A 17847-nucleotide genomic window follows, 5' to 3' on the forward strand; every position below is an offset into this window, starting at 1 on the left:
TATAAAAATTTCGTAATAAAGCCTGAAATGTAAGGAGATAGCACTTTCCTTTTCTAAATAAACCATAACTGTAGAAAGTTTATTCTAGAAACAAATTTATTATAACTATTGGTCACATTTTGTATATTTGACAATGCTTAACATTGATTATACTGTTTAACATTTTTACATTGGTTGTTTATACCCCTAACTCACATTTCAGAACTATTTTGAAGCACTAAAGCTGGGTTTTTGTTTCATCTGCAAATGGTAAATGGTGCCTTTAAAATGAAAGAGATGAGCATATCACATGTAGTTTCTGTATCAAACCACCTTTTGCTTTGCATCAATCCTGATTGAATAGTGACTTGCATTTTTTTTTCTCTTTTTTTCACCCTCTGTTTTCTTTTTGGCATTAACACACAGGATAAGGAGGAGCTTCAAGTGAACTATCCATCCATGTTTGAGCTGATTCATGACCTCAAGGGAATGGCTGAGAACAACGCATCATGGTCAAGAAAAAACTATCTACATCGGGACACCATGACCGCTGCGGCAGCCATATACAAAGGTAATTTATGTCTCACTAAGTTAAGTGGTAATTTACCTCAGGGCATATGAAGGGGCAGTTTCCCTGGATAATTACAATCACTGTAAATTCCCTAGGGCATACACATATGTAATTTACGTCATTATAAGTTCAGTGATGATATGTCCCAAGAGTATACACAATGGTGATTTACCTTAATAAGCACAATTCAGGGTGATTAATGTTTACCTTAGAGTATGTGCACGCATGATTAACCTCAAAATTGGTACAATGTTACTTTCTCTCATCTAATCAGCAGAAATCACCTCTGGATATTTTGGAGAGTTAAAGGAGACCTCCGGATGATTTTCAGATTTTTACATTTGAACGACTATAAATTAGTTATACTGAGGAAAGAGTTTCAGAATCTGTGATAATTGGGATAAAGAATAAGAATATTTTCAAAATTAAGAACAAATTGCAATGAACAAGGATGATGAGATGGCAGAGTCACCATAAGAATGTATGAGTTAGCTGTTGGGGCTCAAGGAAGCAGAACAAAAGAAGAAGGCATGCATAGATTATACACAGGTGAACTCGCAAGCAAGCAGTATTGTAATGGAATTACACTGCTCCATTTCTGAAATATGTGAACCTCCTATGTCATCATCCTTGTTCAGTGTAATTTGTTTAAGATTTTTCAAAGTATTATTTCTCTGCTCAAGAATCACAATAAATTTCACAAATCTATACATGGAGTTGCCGATTTATGTACTACATGATGTGAAATTATGAAAATCATCTGGAATGTCCCTTTAAATTTTAGATGGAAACCCTCTCAAAGTAGGGCTTGAGTGATCAAAACCATATTTAGATTCATTTAGTTTACTTTTTGGGTCTGAACTCATCTTCTTTCCTTATGAGGAAAACCATCAGCAGCTAATGAATAGGTTCTCTTTGTTTGAACACTATGCTGTGTTTGTGAGATGGCAAACATTGTGAGCCCACATGAGATGCTTTGGATATTAGACCCGAAAATACTTTGCAAAACAGCAGTTCTACAATTTCTATCTCCTACGTATATCATACTTGTCAGATGTGTTCAAATTGTGTTTTATCTAGGGGTAAAAGAAACCCTAAATCAAAATAAACCTTATAAATCGGCAAAAATTTTGCTGTCTCTCTCTGTCTGTCGAGTGAATAACATGATTGTGGGAAACTAATCTCAGAGAGAAGTGAATAGTTATAGGTTTCTAGTGTTTGTGACTTGCCACTATTTACTTTTGTTCTTGAAAGAGCATGTTGAATCCTTTATTTTCCTCTCATTTTTCATTAATATTCCTTGGGGATAGACAGGACAGTCTAAGTGTGCGTTTATGCTTGACTCTCTTGGGCCTTCATTAGCATTTTGAAATGTGATTAGTGCAAAATACGGTTTCGTCCCTACTCACTTTGATATAAATGCCAGTTTTAAATGCCAATACAAAGCACACAAAAAGGTGCATGTACAATTGGTGATTCACGTAAAATGTGATATAGAGTGTGACTTGTATTTACTTTGAGACCAAGGGCCTGTTTCATAAAGATTGAGCAAATAGCATTTCACAAACAACTTTTCGATTAATCGCAAGTGATTAATCGCAAGTAACGCTCAATCTAGTGAAAGTTACGTTTGGTTTTTCTTGAAATCAAGCGTAAGTGTTTCTATGAAACAGGACTTTTGCTCAATATTGAACTTATGCTCAATTCACCCAGTTACGCTCAATAAATCGAGCTTAAGATAAATTGCAACTCTTTATGAAACAGGCCCCAAGTGTGATAGTATATTGCAAACAATTTCTGCCGTCTGTACTCATTACTTGGATGACATGTATACATGTAGATGGTAGGTTGTTTATGTGTTTCCTCTGCTTTATTTTTTTTTAAAGGAAAGTTTTGCAGAAGAAAAAGCATGATCATCCTGAAAGGTTTTGGTCATCATTTTCTTTCCCTAGCCACCTAGGTTTCTACCATATGTAGCTGCAAGCAACATATTGGAAAATAAACATGTAACACGAATGTCATGCTTCCTGTGTATGTTACAGAAGAATATCAGAATATTCTCACTTTTTTCACAAAGTTTAGGGCACTTTTCAGCCACATAAAGGTAGGTATATTGATACTATGTTTGGAGTATGCAATACATTTCTTCCCTAGACTGAATGTTCCAGTGTTATTTATACACACACACAAAAATGCCCCTAGGCTTTATAGGAATTTTCTTTTTAGTGATCCCCCACAAAAAAAGGGATTCACATGTACGCAAATAAGTCTGATACAAATCTTAAGATTTACATTGCAGTCAAAATCTCAAGTTTTTTGCACGTGTGGACACAAAACCACCAATTAGCTTGATCAGCATTGTCATGCTAATCCCAAGAAATCTTGCATTTATTTCTGAATTATCCCAATAATTCACCCCACAGTGATCCTGTGAACACTGGACCAAATAATCTCAAGATATTCTATCCCATCATTCAAAGCACACACCACAACAAAACAGCATGTGCACCAAGCCACCAGAACAAAGGGTAAAGAGAAGTGCATGCAGTGAAGCACATTGTGTGCACCAATTAGCAGGATATCTCTGTTCCTGTGAACACTTGCAAAAAGTCTCGAGATTTGGATTGCGAACATTGTCTCACTATTTCTGTCCACGTGAGTGCTTGCAAAAAATCTTGAGATGTGGATTGTGATCATTGTGAATGTGACCTTTGTGACATGTCGTTGAATGTGACATTCACATGTGTACATGTGACTGTGGCCTTTGGTTGTCAAATGAACATTTCCTCCATAAGACCAGGCTCTGTGCATTTTGTCTTGATTAAAAAAAAAAAAAAAAAAAAAAAAAAAAAAAAAAATATATATATATATATATATATATATATATATATATACATACATAAAAAATATATATGTTCTCCATTTTGGGGGGCAAGTTTCAGTTTCTTCCATATGGACATCATGACCATTAACCAGCCTACTTTTGGCTTCTTGAGGTGTGTCACGGTTTGCAGGACAACAGTCCCAAATGACTACTAGACAATCTCTGAAATTTTAATGCAAGTTTTATTTCTATTTTCTACTTTAACGATCTGGACTAAAGTAGTTAAAAATGTATAGATGTATTTTTCACAATTGCATTATGGCTCCCAAGCTAATTGCGTATCAAAATTCTGCATCGATGAGGCACCAGTTTTGAGGATGTACACGTGCAGTTACCGATGAAATTCTTTTGGCCAAAGAATTGAGAATAGGCCTGTTTTAGACTAAATAGCACTATAATTAATTATTCATGGTGCAGTGTTTGGTGGCTGTCTGGCAACATGAATCTTGGATAAATGTATGGCGTGTACTGAGTAAAAAACATTTTTTTTTGGTCCATGTCGGAGCGCCTTCATTTTTCTGTCTTTTTTTTTGGTATGGCTCTGAAGCTTTGAAATTCATTTTGTCTCTCTTTGTTTCTATCTGTCTGCCTGTCTGTCTGGTGTTGTACCCCTGTGCCTTTCAATGCAATCTTCTTACTTTCCTAAGTTTATGAGTGAGCACATTTGTTGACTTCTAAGATGCTTGTTCTCTAAAACAATTTAGCCATCCAAATAAAACCTAGTTCATGGGATAAACACTCAACACATTTGTGGTGTGCCAAACTTTCAAACACATCCTATCAATATTTTTTGCCAATCAGGTGAAAATTTTAAGCGGAAACTTGATTTTGATGACGGCCTCTGAGAATATGTATCCTTGCAATGGTTTCATGACATTTGCTCCTGTGACAATTGCTCCTACAAAATATCTGCATGCTAATCCGAATATGAATTGTACTCACAAATGTGTACTCACAAACTTAACTCTAACCCTAATCCTAATGCTCACATCAAACTAATCCTAAAACCCTATCAGAACCCTAACCCTAACCCTAACCCTAGCCCTAAGTCCTTTGGAGAAAATAAGACCAGAGCAATTGTCATGTCACTCTCTGCAATGCCTGAAGTTATTTTCATGAAACTTAGAGTATACATGAATCACCAGATAAAGATTCTCTAGGGAAAGTTTGGGGCTTATGGGGTTAGATGTCAGAGGTCAAAGGTCAAGTGACAATGTTGAAATTTCACTTCTTTTTTTTTCTCCATATCTTGGAAATATATATGAAGTATTACCGAAATATAGCTCAAACAGAGGAACATGATTTATTTAGTGTATGAAATACTGGCACTGAATGCTTTAAAAAAAAAAGCAATGTGAATCACAAAAATGTGATTTCTTAGACTTGATGGCAAAAATCACAAGTCTTCTGCTGACTTGTACATTTCTTCTTCCAATAAGAGAATGAGAGACCACATCTCTTGTGTCTTGAAACTTTTTTGAGCCATCTTCAGCTTGCATCATCATAAAACAGAGTTGATAGAAGCCATGAAGTAAAGCTTGTGGCAAGATATACCAGAAGCTTACAACAAGCCTGCAACGAGCTTTGTCCAGCACTTGCCAAACATAGCTTGTGCATTTTACAAGATGAAGAGATTCTGCCACCTGCTGTGTGAAGTTCTTTCCAACCCCCTGAATTCTCGACGACACCTCTCCCAGGCACTGCTGGTTTTTCCAGATGGTAGGGTCCTGATCAATGATTCATGAACCAACTTAAGCCATGCCATATCCAAAGATCTAGTTCAATTCCCAGTTGACCCAGTTTGACACATTTTTAGTCCTCTATCCCATCAGAGTGTGTTATCAACATGAATGTCCTAACCAGCAGCAACAACAACAATAACAATTTATTAATAGTAATGGTTGTGCGCAGTAAAATGTTTATCGTTTCATACAGTGAGCTGGATAATGATCATAAATTACATGACAAAATTACCAAGAAATTACCAGCTTCTCACATAGCTCAAAATGTTGGATTTATTTGTGCCTTTGTAATAAATAAACTAAAACTAAGTAGAACTGAGAGTGTAGTGAAACACAGAAATTGTAAACCTGTAACAAAATGAAGTCCACCAAAGTTTTGATGGAAACTCAGAGTAGTTGAAGATTTAGCCATTTGTCAGAACTATAAGAAATGTATGAACTATATGAAAGATAATAAGGGTGTGTTTGTTTGTTGTGCACCATAAATTTTAATAACAATTTAGTTATGATGGACAGATATTCTTGAACACGCTCTTGAAATGGATGTGAGAAAAAATAGAAACTACTTCAGTTCTGATAACTGTAATTTTTCATATTGTCACATAATATGATAGGCCAATGTACTTTGTGATGTATCATATAGAAGCATTCTTGAAGTCATGATTTAGTTGAGCAGAAATACTCAGTAGTAATACAAGATGAAGGAGAAGGCTTCATAATTCTCTTTGCCTGCCAATGTGAATACTTAGTCAGTTGTGATGCAAAAGAAAAAATATATATATTTTTGCAACACCAGCAAGATATAGGCCATTTTCATCAAAATGTTAAGTAGATGCAGGAGCTGTGTATAGATTCAAAATAACTGTTTTGAATTGCAGCAGTTGATGACACCTTTTCTCTCTAATGGTTCTAAGGGAATGTTAAAATTACAATATTTATGGATGTTGAGGTTTGATATTTTATTCCCACAAAAGCAACAACAATCACAGTCACATTTGCAAACTCTAAATGTGGAGATGATGTCATCATCTCATTAGTATGACATTTGCTTGCACACATTTTTGACTTGAGTTTTAGATTCAAAGAGATTGTTCCCTTCACAACAAATTGTTCATGAATGCTATTTGGAAAAGGTAATTTTGAAAAGGGAGAATGAATTTGTAGAACTTATATATAATACAAATATGGGGGATAATTGTTAGGCTGTTAAGTCATTCCCTTTTATAATTGCATTTGTGACCAAGAACAACATCACTGTGTCACACACACCTACACACACACACACATGCACACACACACATGCACACACACACATGCAAAAATTGAACTTTGAAATTCCATAATTTCTTGCTCTTCATTTGATATTCATTAAACTCTTGCCTAGCTGTTTGCTCTAATTGAAATTGACTTTAAGCCAACATGTAGTTTCCCTTGATGGAGGGATTGCTCTGTATCAAATCAGAACATATTTAGATTAATCTTAATGAGACCCAGTTTAGCTATGAGTTTGATTAGTGACATCAACATTTACTCCAATATCATAGCTACTCTGATTTAAAGTACCTGATTTAAAGTCATACAATATCATGCATGTATCGAGTCCCATACCATGTTGAAACCCCTGACTTGACTATTTTCTGATGTATGTTTCCATACCAGTGGACTTTAAAAACGTCTGAATTGTAGGGCTCCAACATGCATTCCCTGATTGTGGCGTAATATTAGGTCTTAAAATCTTGCTTCTGGCATCCAAGGTAAATGGAGGTAGAGAACTGCAAACGTTTGAGCCAGATTAACATTTAATGAACGTCTTACCGGTTAATTAGAGCAGCGCATCATGTCTTTGCAAAGGTTTTGTTACTTCGTCGATATCTAAAGTGATATCAACCTGTCAACCTCTGAGTCCTCAGGAACTAAAATGGAGTTCTTGAAGTACTTTTAATGAATCTGTACACTCAAAACTAGTTCTTCTTCCAGCTTCGGCACTCTTGTGACCCTTTATAAATTCTTTTTCTATTCCTTTTTTTACGTAAAATTTTAATTCCAGATGGATTTATGTAAAGCTTTTTGATCTTTGCCCGTGAAATTAAGTGGCTTTTTTTTTTCTTTTCCTTTTTTTTCCTGCCATATATGCAGAAATGTACGGAAATGAAGATGGGTCGATACCAGCAACATTTCAGGTGCTTTTCATGATTGGCTGGAAGCCTGACGAATCACAGGTAAGATAGAAAACCACATCCCCCTCCCCACCTTAAATCTGTTTACCATCCGCCAAAATTCAAAACTTTGAACCACCAACTCGTCCATTCTGATGGAAGTTTTGTTTCCAGTGCCAAGCTGCTAGCCTCATTGGACTACAACTAGGTCATAGAATGACGCCAAAAGTGACTCTGGCTGAAAGTTTCAGCATTAACCTGCTGAAGACGAGTCCCAAGCATTCTCAGGCAGGTGTCTATGGGAAATGCTCATTAATAGCAAAATGTCCTGAATGGGTGAAGATAAGTATCCTTCCATTGTGTACAGTACGTCCAAAAAAAAAAATTACAACCAGATTTCTGCATTGATAACTTTCAATATGATTAAACTGTCTGAATGCTATTTCAGGGTCTGAAATATAACATCTTACTTACATTTTGCAATAAACTCCATTCAATTTGGTTAAGTGGTTACGGAGAAATGAGGATCATTGTAGAGCATGTCATAGGTCAGTTTCTTCCTAGTTTAGCACTTGGATGCTCTTGGAACTGCACATTAATGTGTGAACACAATGGACAGAAGTTGGGAGGGAAGGGATTTTTTGACATGCTCTACAAAGATCCTCATTTCTCTTTGACCACTGAAGCAAATCGGATTGGGTTTTCTGTAAATGTGGGTGATAAGTCATAGTTTTATACCTTGAAATTGTATTTGGATTGATTCACCATTTTTAAAGTTATGGTTGTGGAGGATCCCATCGTATTTTTTTTTTTTTTGGGGGGGGGACATACGGTAGTTGCCAATTTGCAAGCAAGAATTGAGAAAGGCACTCAATCATGGGCACAAACTGACATATACCAAATGATTTCATTTGGATGCTGCAGTATGCATAATTTACCTGATCTGGGAAGTTCAACATTATGCTGTTTTGTACATCAAGGTACATGTACATTAGCTCAAGTGCTTACAAGACACAAATTTCACTCATTTGGTTTCCATTGATTCTGTATGTGTGTCAGATATCAACAGATTTGTCCTACTCTGCCCTGTCAATACAAAGATATGAAGTTTCAATCAGCTTGCGGAATAATTTTTAATCTTCATTCTGACTCAGTGCTACCAAACTGTAACTATGTATATGTCCTTGAGCTTGATCACACATTTTGAACAACATATTATTAATGACAGAAATCATATCTTGACAAATGGCAGTAATATACCTATGAAATGTAAATAAAAGAAAGTTTTTCCTATATGTGCTACTGTATGATATTCTAGACCTTCTCTCTACTGATATCTGGTATTTGACTCAACCCACTGAGGACGAGTCCTGAGTATACTTTGGCAAGTGTCTATGGGGATATCTGTGTTGTAGCAAAATCAGACTGTCCTCAACGGGTTAAAATATACCTTCAAAGAGAGCCATTACTTTTCAGAGTGGCATCTACCTAAGATATGAATATAGCAGTGCAAAGGATCAGTACACGTTTTGAACAATGTGCTTACAATGTACTTGTATGTAGTCTTCCATGCTAGATATATTGTAGAATCACCAGCCAGACACTCACGTTAAAATGTTGGATGTCATCTGTTATCAAACATTTTATTTATCTATCAATGATATTTGTCTATCTATCATGCTAGCCATACATAAATTGTGCTTTACACCATCTACAATATTTCTCTACTGCACTCTCTATCTATCTATACTTGTCTCTTTATGTAAGTCTCTAGATACATCTGTATATAAAAACCAATCTCCAGATGTCTCTCTATCTATATATCTGTCTATTCATTTGTTTATCTATTCAGCTATATATCTGTCATTGTGCTATACATGTACATGGCCGGCATCAAGTTTTCAAAAGTGAAGGGGCCCACTTCAGACTTCTGCTGGCACTTCCGGGTTTCATCAGCTAACAAGCAAAAAAAAAAAGAAAAAAAAAAGAAGGGAAAAAAAAGTCTTCAGCCCCCCCCCCCCCCCACCCTGTTCCGCCAGCCCTGCATGTATGTTTTATCTTGTGTATCTGTTTGTGGGTATGGTCATTTTTATGCTGCCGCCACAAAGACGGAAGCATTATGTTTTGGGTTGTCTGTCCGTCTGTTTGTCCTGCTGTCAAAGGTCAAGTGAAAATTTTAATGTGACAATTTTTTCCCATGTTTTGAAAATAACTCAGAGTATTGTCAGGAAAATAGAAGTTACCAGTTAGAGATTATTTGAAAAATTGTGGACCATGGGGTCAAAGGGCAAAGGTCAGAGGTCAAGTAAAAATGCTCACATTCCCAAATACTTGCTCTCTTGATTAAATACTTTAGATATCTGTCCAAATGAAACCTGGTTTAAGAAAAGTAAACACTCTGCACATTTGTGACAAGCATGTCATCTTATATTTTTTTAGGCCAATTATGTGAAAGTCTAGACCTATTGGGAGAAGCATGTGGTATGGTGGAGGCACCAGTTGCCATAGCAACATTTCTAGTTCTTTATATCTGACAGTCTGTCTGTCTGACTTCCTGTCTGTCTGTCTGTCTGTCTGTCTGTCTGTCTGTCTGTCTGTCTGTCTGTCTGTCTGTCTTTCCTGTCATTTCCCTTTTGGCTTCTGTCACAGAGGCTATATGCAATGCAAGGAGAAGTCATGTAAAACTTTTCTCATCCATATGGATATGGGTGCTGGCTTATATCCGACGTCTTCCTCTGGGAGACACCAGATATACATTGAACCAGAAATATGAAGGGTCGTTTTTGTAAGTGGAGACCTGGTCTCAAGATTGGTGTATTGTTGGCTTATTGTGCTGGTAAAATCAAACTTCTGATTTCTTTGTATTCCTTTGATGTGTGGAATTATGTTTCTGGAAACAAGTCAGAGAAAAGAGAAGAATATTTTTGCCTTGTTTGAAATACATTTTTCTCTCTATTTGACCCTCCCCCATCACCCAAAAAAGTGTTTGTATAAATTTATATTAGAAACCAGTAGTTATATCATCATATGAAATAATACCTGTTAGAAAGATATTATGCTTTGTATATGTGTCTACTTAATTCTTTTTTATCATTGCATGATATACATATATGCTGCCCTTTTTCCCTTCATACAAAGAAGTAAATCTAGAATTTGAATGATAAGTTGTATCCACAGATTTGGGGGATGTCCAAATGAATGCCATACATATATTAGACTACAAAGGAAGATTGGAAAGAGAGTGACGACAGAAAAAGTAAATGATGCTTGGATAACTTCAGGGCCCCATTTCATGAAAGAAGTGAGGATGGCAACTCTTGCAAGAGTAGCAATTTCTTGTAACAACAGCCAACCAGAAAGCAGGATTCTCGTCATTACCAAACACTTGCCACTGAAGTGAGAGTTGCTATCATAGCCACCTTTTTTTAAATGAAGTGGTGCCCAGATGTCTCTCTTGTTTTAAATAGCTCCATCTGTGTCCACGAAAGGGCGTTAGAAATATGACCCAAGAAAATCATCACAATTTCTTGGCGGTACTTCTCTTTTGTAAATTCAGCAAAGAATTGATTGCCATTCCAAATTCAGCCCCGAGTAGATTGTGGTGAGGCACTTGTGGTAGAAGTTTGTTTATCGCTGTCCTAATTTTGATGTTCAGCATAGTAACCATGGTTACAATTTGCTCTGATGGACATGATTAATGCCACTTGTGAATTTTTCAGAGTGGAATGAATTTTTAAGTGGCGGGAACCCATCATCTTGGAAGTTGCAGGTCGTCATCTCATGTTTGGTCATAATTTTCTGTGTGGTGGTAAACGGATGATCTGATTGGAAAATTAATTGATGTTTTTCACTGCCAGTCTGCCGATGGATTTTCAGTTATTTTTTTTTTTTAGTAGGACATTGAGCATATTTAGTGCACGTAATGAGAAATGGAGATTCTTCTCTTACAGTTCATGTCATGGAGTTTGTAATATATGGTTCTGCAGATTTTATTTGTTCTTTTTCTTTTTTGACTTTCATTGATTGCTTTTTTTAGAATTGCACTGTATATGGGATACCTTGATTGGAAGATATTGCAGATTGTCCATTTAGGATCATTCTGCATTAGAGTCTTCTAAACATATGCTTAAAAAAGAAGGGTTCGAGATTAATGCTAATGCAAGGAATTTAGGCCTTCGTCAGAAGGTATTGCATGTATAACAAGAAAATTCAGTTTTCCTAGCATATTGTGGCACTGAGTAGCTCAATTTTAAAGTGGATGAATACACACACTAAAGCCTTATGAACAATTTTGTTTGTGGAGGTTGATCTCCACAGAATTCTTTTTGAAGCACACAGGTACTCAGTAATTCTGTTACCTGATTGCCTTTCTCCACACGAGACCATGTGAGCTCACACTGTGTAAAGTGAGATGTCACACAGAGACAATAAGCTTAATTAATGGATGGTACAATTGTGTCAGTTTGCTTCAAAGCCAATGCATATATTGAGGGAATACACACCGTACAAGTGAACATCGGTTCTTCCGTAGGGGATATTACTGTCTGTTTTCCCTACTCAATCTTGTCTGTTTCAAACAGTTTGTCATTTGCTTCTTGTACACACTCCTCATTTGATTTTTTTTTTGGGTAGCTGTAGGCTTTGAATTGACAATTTATTATCATCATTGTTATCACAAAAGAAGGCCAATAAACTAATGATTAGTTACGTTCCCACACAGTTGCCAAACTTTAAGTTTAGGTCGAAAACTTAACTGTCGATGATTAGCCCCACTCATGAATTTATGATGCGGGTTCACACACGCACCTAAACTTTAAGTTACAACTTAAGAGTGAATCTCACTCAATGATTACACCGGAAGTGCAGAGTCTTTGCTAGATGACCTTATGCCCATACTTAATAGCACAGCTGGAGGTTGACCCGGATGCGAACAAGAAGCGAGGTTCACGCTAACTCACAAGCTCATTGATTATTGTGTCCGCATGGAACAAAACTACAAGTGGGGACCCCCGGGCTCGTGGAGAAAGCGTAAACCCTACGATGTCTCGTGGTTCTAATCATCGACTAAACTCTAAGATTGCTAACTTTCGAGTGCATCCACGCGGTGCTAAACTACAAGCTAATCACCTAGAGTTAAGTTTTCGACCTAAACTTAAAGTTTAGGAACAGATTGTGAACCTAACTATCGACAGCTTGCAGTTGCCCAAGTGATATGCGAAGGCCACAGTGCTTTAGGGAAAAAATACATTTTGTAATTATGTGAAGAGTTTGTTCGCAAAAACCGATAAGTCCATATTTGCCAAATGAAGATATTTGCGATTAAAGGTCAAGAAAAATAGAGAGAATAATAAGAAAATTTTTGCTTCTTTTGACCATAACTTAAAAAATGTACCTTTATATGTAGTGACCAATATATCATTTAAAAGGTATTATTTTGAACTTTATGACAGAGACCGTACTGCAAAATCTTCAAAAATGGACTTATCGGTTTTTGCGAACAAACTCTTCATGTCTTAGGCTTTCTAGTATTGTCATCCAGAAATTCTGTACATCTCAGGGAACATTTTTCTTTGTTGTTATTTAGAGATGATTATTAAGCACTGCTTTCTGCTTACCTTTAAGGCACAAAAAACAGACAAAGTTTATCCTATGACCTATAGGTCCTTTAACTGGCCATTTAAAAGTAAAATGTTAGTGTTGGATCCATGTAACTCACGAGTGACTTCCATTAAATCAATCTATCTCACGCAGACGGCTCGATAGCTTTGTATCTACATAATTGCCCGTGGCGTGAACTTCCTTTCCTCCACCAACTGTGCAGAGTTATTGAGTGTCATTCAGCTTCTTATTTCATTCATGACCCGCTCAATTCAGCCCCCTGTCACTGATAGTTCAGTCTATGGGCTGTTGATGGGGGAAACGTGGCTTGATTTGTAGTGTCTGGGCTGTTGATGTTGTTGCATCTATATACCCAGCATGCCCTTTGCCTCTTACATAAAGTAAACCTGCGTAGATTTGACAAATTGCACACACCCAGATCTGGTATGCAAGAAGTGATATGAAAGGGAGATTGTGTTAGATGCTCCTAGGTTTGGAATTGCACACACTATCTGTGCTTCATTTTATTGGATATCCTTTCATGGAATATCTTCCATGGGGTCACCTTTAGAATTGCGGCTATATTTCAACTTTCTCAACTGTGATATTTGTCACTTTCCCATTGTAAGACTTAAATATAGCAATGCCAGTTCTTTCTTTTCAAAATGACATTAACATCAATTGATTTTGATGGAGTGTTGATGATGATGATGGTGATGATGGTGATGATGATGGTGATGATGGTGATGATGATGATGACGGTGAGGAGGAGGAGGAGGAGGAGGAGGAGGAGGAGGAGGACAATGAACAGCACTTAATATAGAGCACCATTTATCTGTAGAACATTGAAAGTTGCCCGGCTTGCACAATGTATCAAACATCATTAACAAAGTTGCTGGAAAACATACGTTTTCAGTTTAGATTTTAAGGTACATGTATCGAGGTTGTTACTGTAGTGACAAAGAGCATGACAACTTGTGAATTTGTTAGCCCTCCCACAATGAGGATTTGAGTAGCAATTATGAATAAAAGTGTCGTGGAAGGTTTAGAAAAAATAATCAGCCAGTATTTCTTTTAAGCCCACTGTAGGAATTTTTTAAATATACCAATCAACATTCCGATATCAATTATATTTATCATCGTGTAACAAAAAGGAAAATGTAGGACTGTCTGTCCTTTTGTGAGTTAGTTCTAATCAATTCTCCGGGAAATAAGTAATTAAGAAATGATGATCACTCATAAAAATGACTACTGAGAAGTCCTAGGCAGGAATCACTTTTGTCAGCATAGTATAAAGACATCATGTCACTGCCACAATAAGGCATTTTCTTACAGCACTAAGTTGGTTTCATGTTGATCATTTTTTCATAAACTCAGCATCTGTACATGAAAAGCAGCATCTAAATTTTTTCTTATAAAGGCAGACCTTCCAGAATCTGACAAGTGTTTTCTCACATCGATGTTTCCATCATTTTTTCCCTCATTTTGCTATTTGCATTATTAAACTTTTGTTATTCCACTGTCCATAAGATCATGTGAAAAGAAAAATTTGCCAAGGGAATTGTTATAATTTAGTTTGTGTGTTTGAGCAGCACTGATTATTCATAATAATTGACTTATGCCGTGAAAGTAGCTAGTAGACTGGCTTTAACCTTTACTGTGTTTTGTTGTTCAATACACACTGGAGTGGTTTCGTCGCCAATTAGCACAGATGTTTGAAATTATCAACAAATAGAGATTATCCTTCTTTATCCATGTCCCTATTGTGTCAGCATGGCCTTCCTGTGGGACTGAGGTACATTGCGACACGAAAATGGGCTTGAAAACTTAACAACTAGGTCAAGTTTGGAGGGGATTACTGAGTGCTGATGTTAGTGTCTGGGCACATAAAGGTTAAAGGGATGGTACAGTATTAGTGGAGATGAGAATTGGGCCTTTATCTTTTTTGCGAGATACCAAGAAAGCACTTATGAAATAGTACAGAGCATGCCATTTTAAGAGGAATTCAAAGTTTATATGATGAAAATCGGGTTTGGAATGACTGAAACATCCAAAAACAAAGTAAAACAAAGCGATCGTGATAAAGTGTGGGTCCCACACTTATTACAATCGCTCTGTTTTGGATATCTCAGCCATTTCAAAACCATTTTTCATCAAATAGATGTTGAATTCCACATGGAATTACATGATTTTTCTCATTATCTCACCAAAAAAAATTTTAGAAACCTGAAATTAGGTCTCAACCAAAACTTTACGATCCCTTTAAGCCAATGTGTTCTGCGCAATCTGAAATGCTAAGGGAGATGTACTTCTAGCAAATGTTATTTCAGTCAGTGTAGCATGTAATCTATTGGCTCTTACTTGGCTCAAAGTGCATCACATTCTGTTTTGCAGCAGGGGGGTTGATGTTTTCAAACACAAGGTGACTGAGTTCTCCCATGTTGTTAGGCTTGAGGTGATATCATCATTTTGTTCCCTGACATTAACGCACATCACACGGACATGTGGGTCCATGAATGTGCTCCATTAATTTGCAAGACGCCTCTCATCAGCCCATGCCAAAGATGTCGGATGATTTATTTGACTTGTGTGCCTTGATCGAACCGCAATTTGTCTTTTTGCGTGAGGTGATAAACCATTCAATTCTTATGGTGTTCCCATTTGTTGCGAGGTATATGTTATATGAATTATTAACATGCAGCCTTTCATGTGCTTTCCTCCCTATATACATTGCCCTAAATGTTTGCATCATTTGAATGACTTTTTTTCCCCTGCTTCTTTAGTGAGGAGATTACCATTGCTTTGTTCTGCCCATAGAAGCAGAAAATTGAAATTAAATGATAATCAATCATTTTTCAGCTTAGTATTTTAGCAGCAGAATGTTGACTATGATGACTGCTGCGTTGAAAGTGGTGGAGTAGATTTACCGTACATTATGGCTCAGACAGAAGGTTATTCAATGTTAATACCTCAGAGTCCGCAGAGGAGGCTATTTTGGCTGATGTTGGTTTGTCTGTCTGTCTGTTTATTCGTCTCTCTGCAAAATAACTCAAAAATTTATGAACAGATTTGGATTAAATTTTGAGGAAAAGTTGATAATGACACCAGAAACAGATGATTAAATTTTTGTATTGATATCTTCATTTCATTTATTTCATTCTCATTTTTCTTCCAACAAAACATAACTCAAAGTAAATCAGGAATTCCATCATAAGCATATATACATTAAAATTGATGATCTTGTTCACAGTCTGGATTCAGGATTTTTATGCCTCCGCCACGAAGTGGTGCCGGAGGCATTATGTTTTCGGGTTGTCCGTCCGTCCGTCCGTCCTTCCGTCCGTCCGTAATGAATTTTGTGGACAGGGTAACTATCAAAACCTTTTGAGGTATCCTAATGAAACTTGGCATATATGTGTATTAGGGGGTGAAGTTGTGCCTATCAACTTTTGGGCGCACATGCTCAAGGTCAAAGGTCAAAAGGTCAAGGTCAAATACATGAAATTTCACTATTTCCATCATATCTATGCAATGCCTGAAGATATTTTCTTGAAATTTAGTGTATACATGTATTACCCAATTAAAATTCTCTGGTGAAAGTTTGGGTCATGAGGTCAAAGGTCAAAGGTCAAAAAGTCAAACAAAAGTATTAAAACTTCACCTTTTTTCTCTGTACCTTGGAAATTGTTCAAGGTATCTTCATGGAACATAGTATATATACATGTACTGACTGGCAGTGATTATCTAGAGAATTTAGGGTTTATGGGGTCAAAGGTCAGGGTCAAAGGTCAAGGGCAACACTTCAAAATTTTACTAAATATTTCCCTCATGTTTATGCAATGCCAGCAGGATTATTATTATTATTTTTACACTAGGTATATGCATGTTTAATCTCATAGAGATTCTCTGGAAAGTTTTTTTTTCTTTTGTTTATGCCTCAAAGGTCAAAAGGTCAAAGATCAAGTGAAAGTGCTGAACTAGGTTTTTCCTCCATATCTCGGAAGTGGCTCAAGTTATCTTGAAATGCATGCATCTTCTGCCTTACAGTGATTATCTTATGAATTTTAGGGTCAAAGGCCAGATGAAAATGGTAACAATTTACTATTCAATACAGAAATTGTACTTTTTCTCCATACCTTGAAAATTACTCAATGCATAAACGTATGAATGGGTCAAAGTCAAGTTAAAGTCCGTAAATCCCAAATACATGCTCTCCTATTCTTCCAATTAAACCTAGGTCAAGGAAGGTGAGCATTCAACACATTTGTGACAAACTTGTCATTTCAACATTTTGCCAATTTGTGAAAATGTAATCACACATTGTCCACATGTAATATTTAGACCTATTAGGAGAATCATGCATTATGGCGGAGGCATACCAGTCGCCATAGCGACATTTCTAGTTTTTTTTTTTTGGTGAAGGATTCTTAATAGTCATAGATAAATAGGGCCATTTCAGTATATATGTATATCAATAGGATTCCAAATGCTAATGCTATATGTTTTGATGGTCAAGGAGTCTAATAATGTAGATGATATGTATGGAGGACTATTGTATAGGGTGGAAATGAGCTGCTTGGCAGAGGTCTGTGCTCTCTGAGTGCTTTTCTAGTTCAGGGGGGCGTTTCATCAACGAGTTCGTCGGAGTTTTCACCGACAAATTTGCTATCAGCCAATCAGACCAAGGATTTCATTAGCTTTTAACAGTTGTCAGTGTAAATCCTTGCGTCTGATTGGCTGATAGCAAATTTGTCGGTGAAAACCTCCGACGAACTCGTTGATGAAACGCCCCCCTGTTCTTATTTTTTACATGGGGAAAAGAAGCCAATACTGATTCAGAACTGCATCCCACTTATAGACAAGACCCAAGTTAATGACAGCTATCACGGCAGAATATTTCATATCTGGAGCTGTGTG

General features: G+C 36.7%; 1 long non-coding RNA gene across 1 annotated transcript in view; it reads left to right on the plus strand.

Annotated features, from left to right (window-relative positions):
- Window positions 1-417: 417 nt before the first annotated feature.
- LOC139723391 (uncharacterized) overlaps window positions 418-17847 on the plus strand; it is a 44627-nt gene continuing 27197 nt past the window's right edge. The window contains exons 1-2 of the long non-coding RNA XR_011710349.1: window positions 418-550; window positions 7313-7395. This is a non-coding gene — a long non-coding RNA (uncharacterized lncRNA). The remainder of the gene's footprint in view (window positions 551-7312; window positions 7396-17847) is intronic.

Source organism: Diadema antillarum, unplaced genomic scaffold (assembly GCF_040938485.1).
Source record: "Diadema antillarum isolate AM-2024a unplaced genomic scaffold, OU_Dant_1.0 scf00000188, whole genome shotgun sequence".
In the NCBI taxonomy this organism is placed as follows: Eukaryota; Metazoa; Echinodermata; class Echinoidea; order Diadematoida; family Diadematidae; genus Diadema; species Diadema antillarum.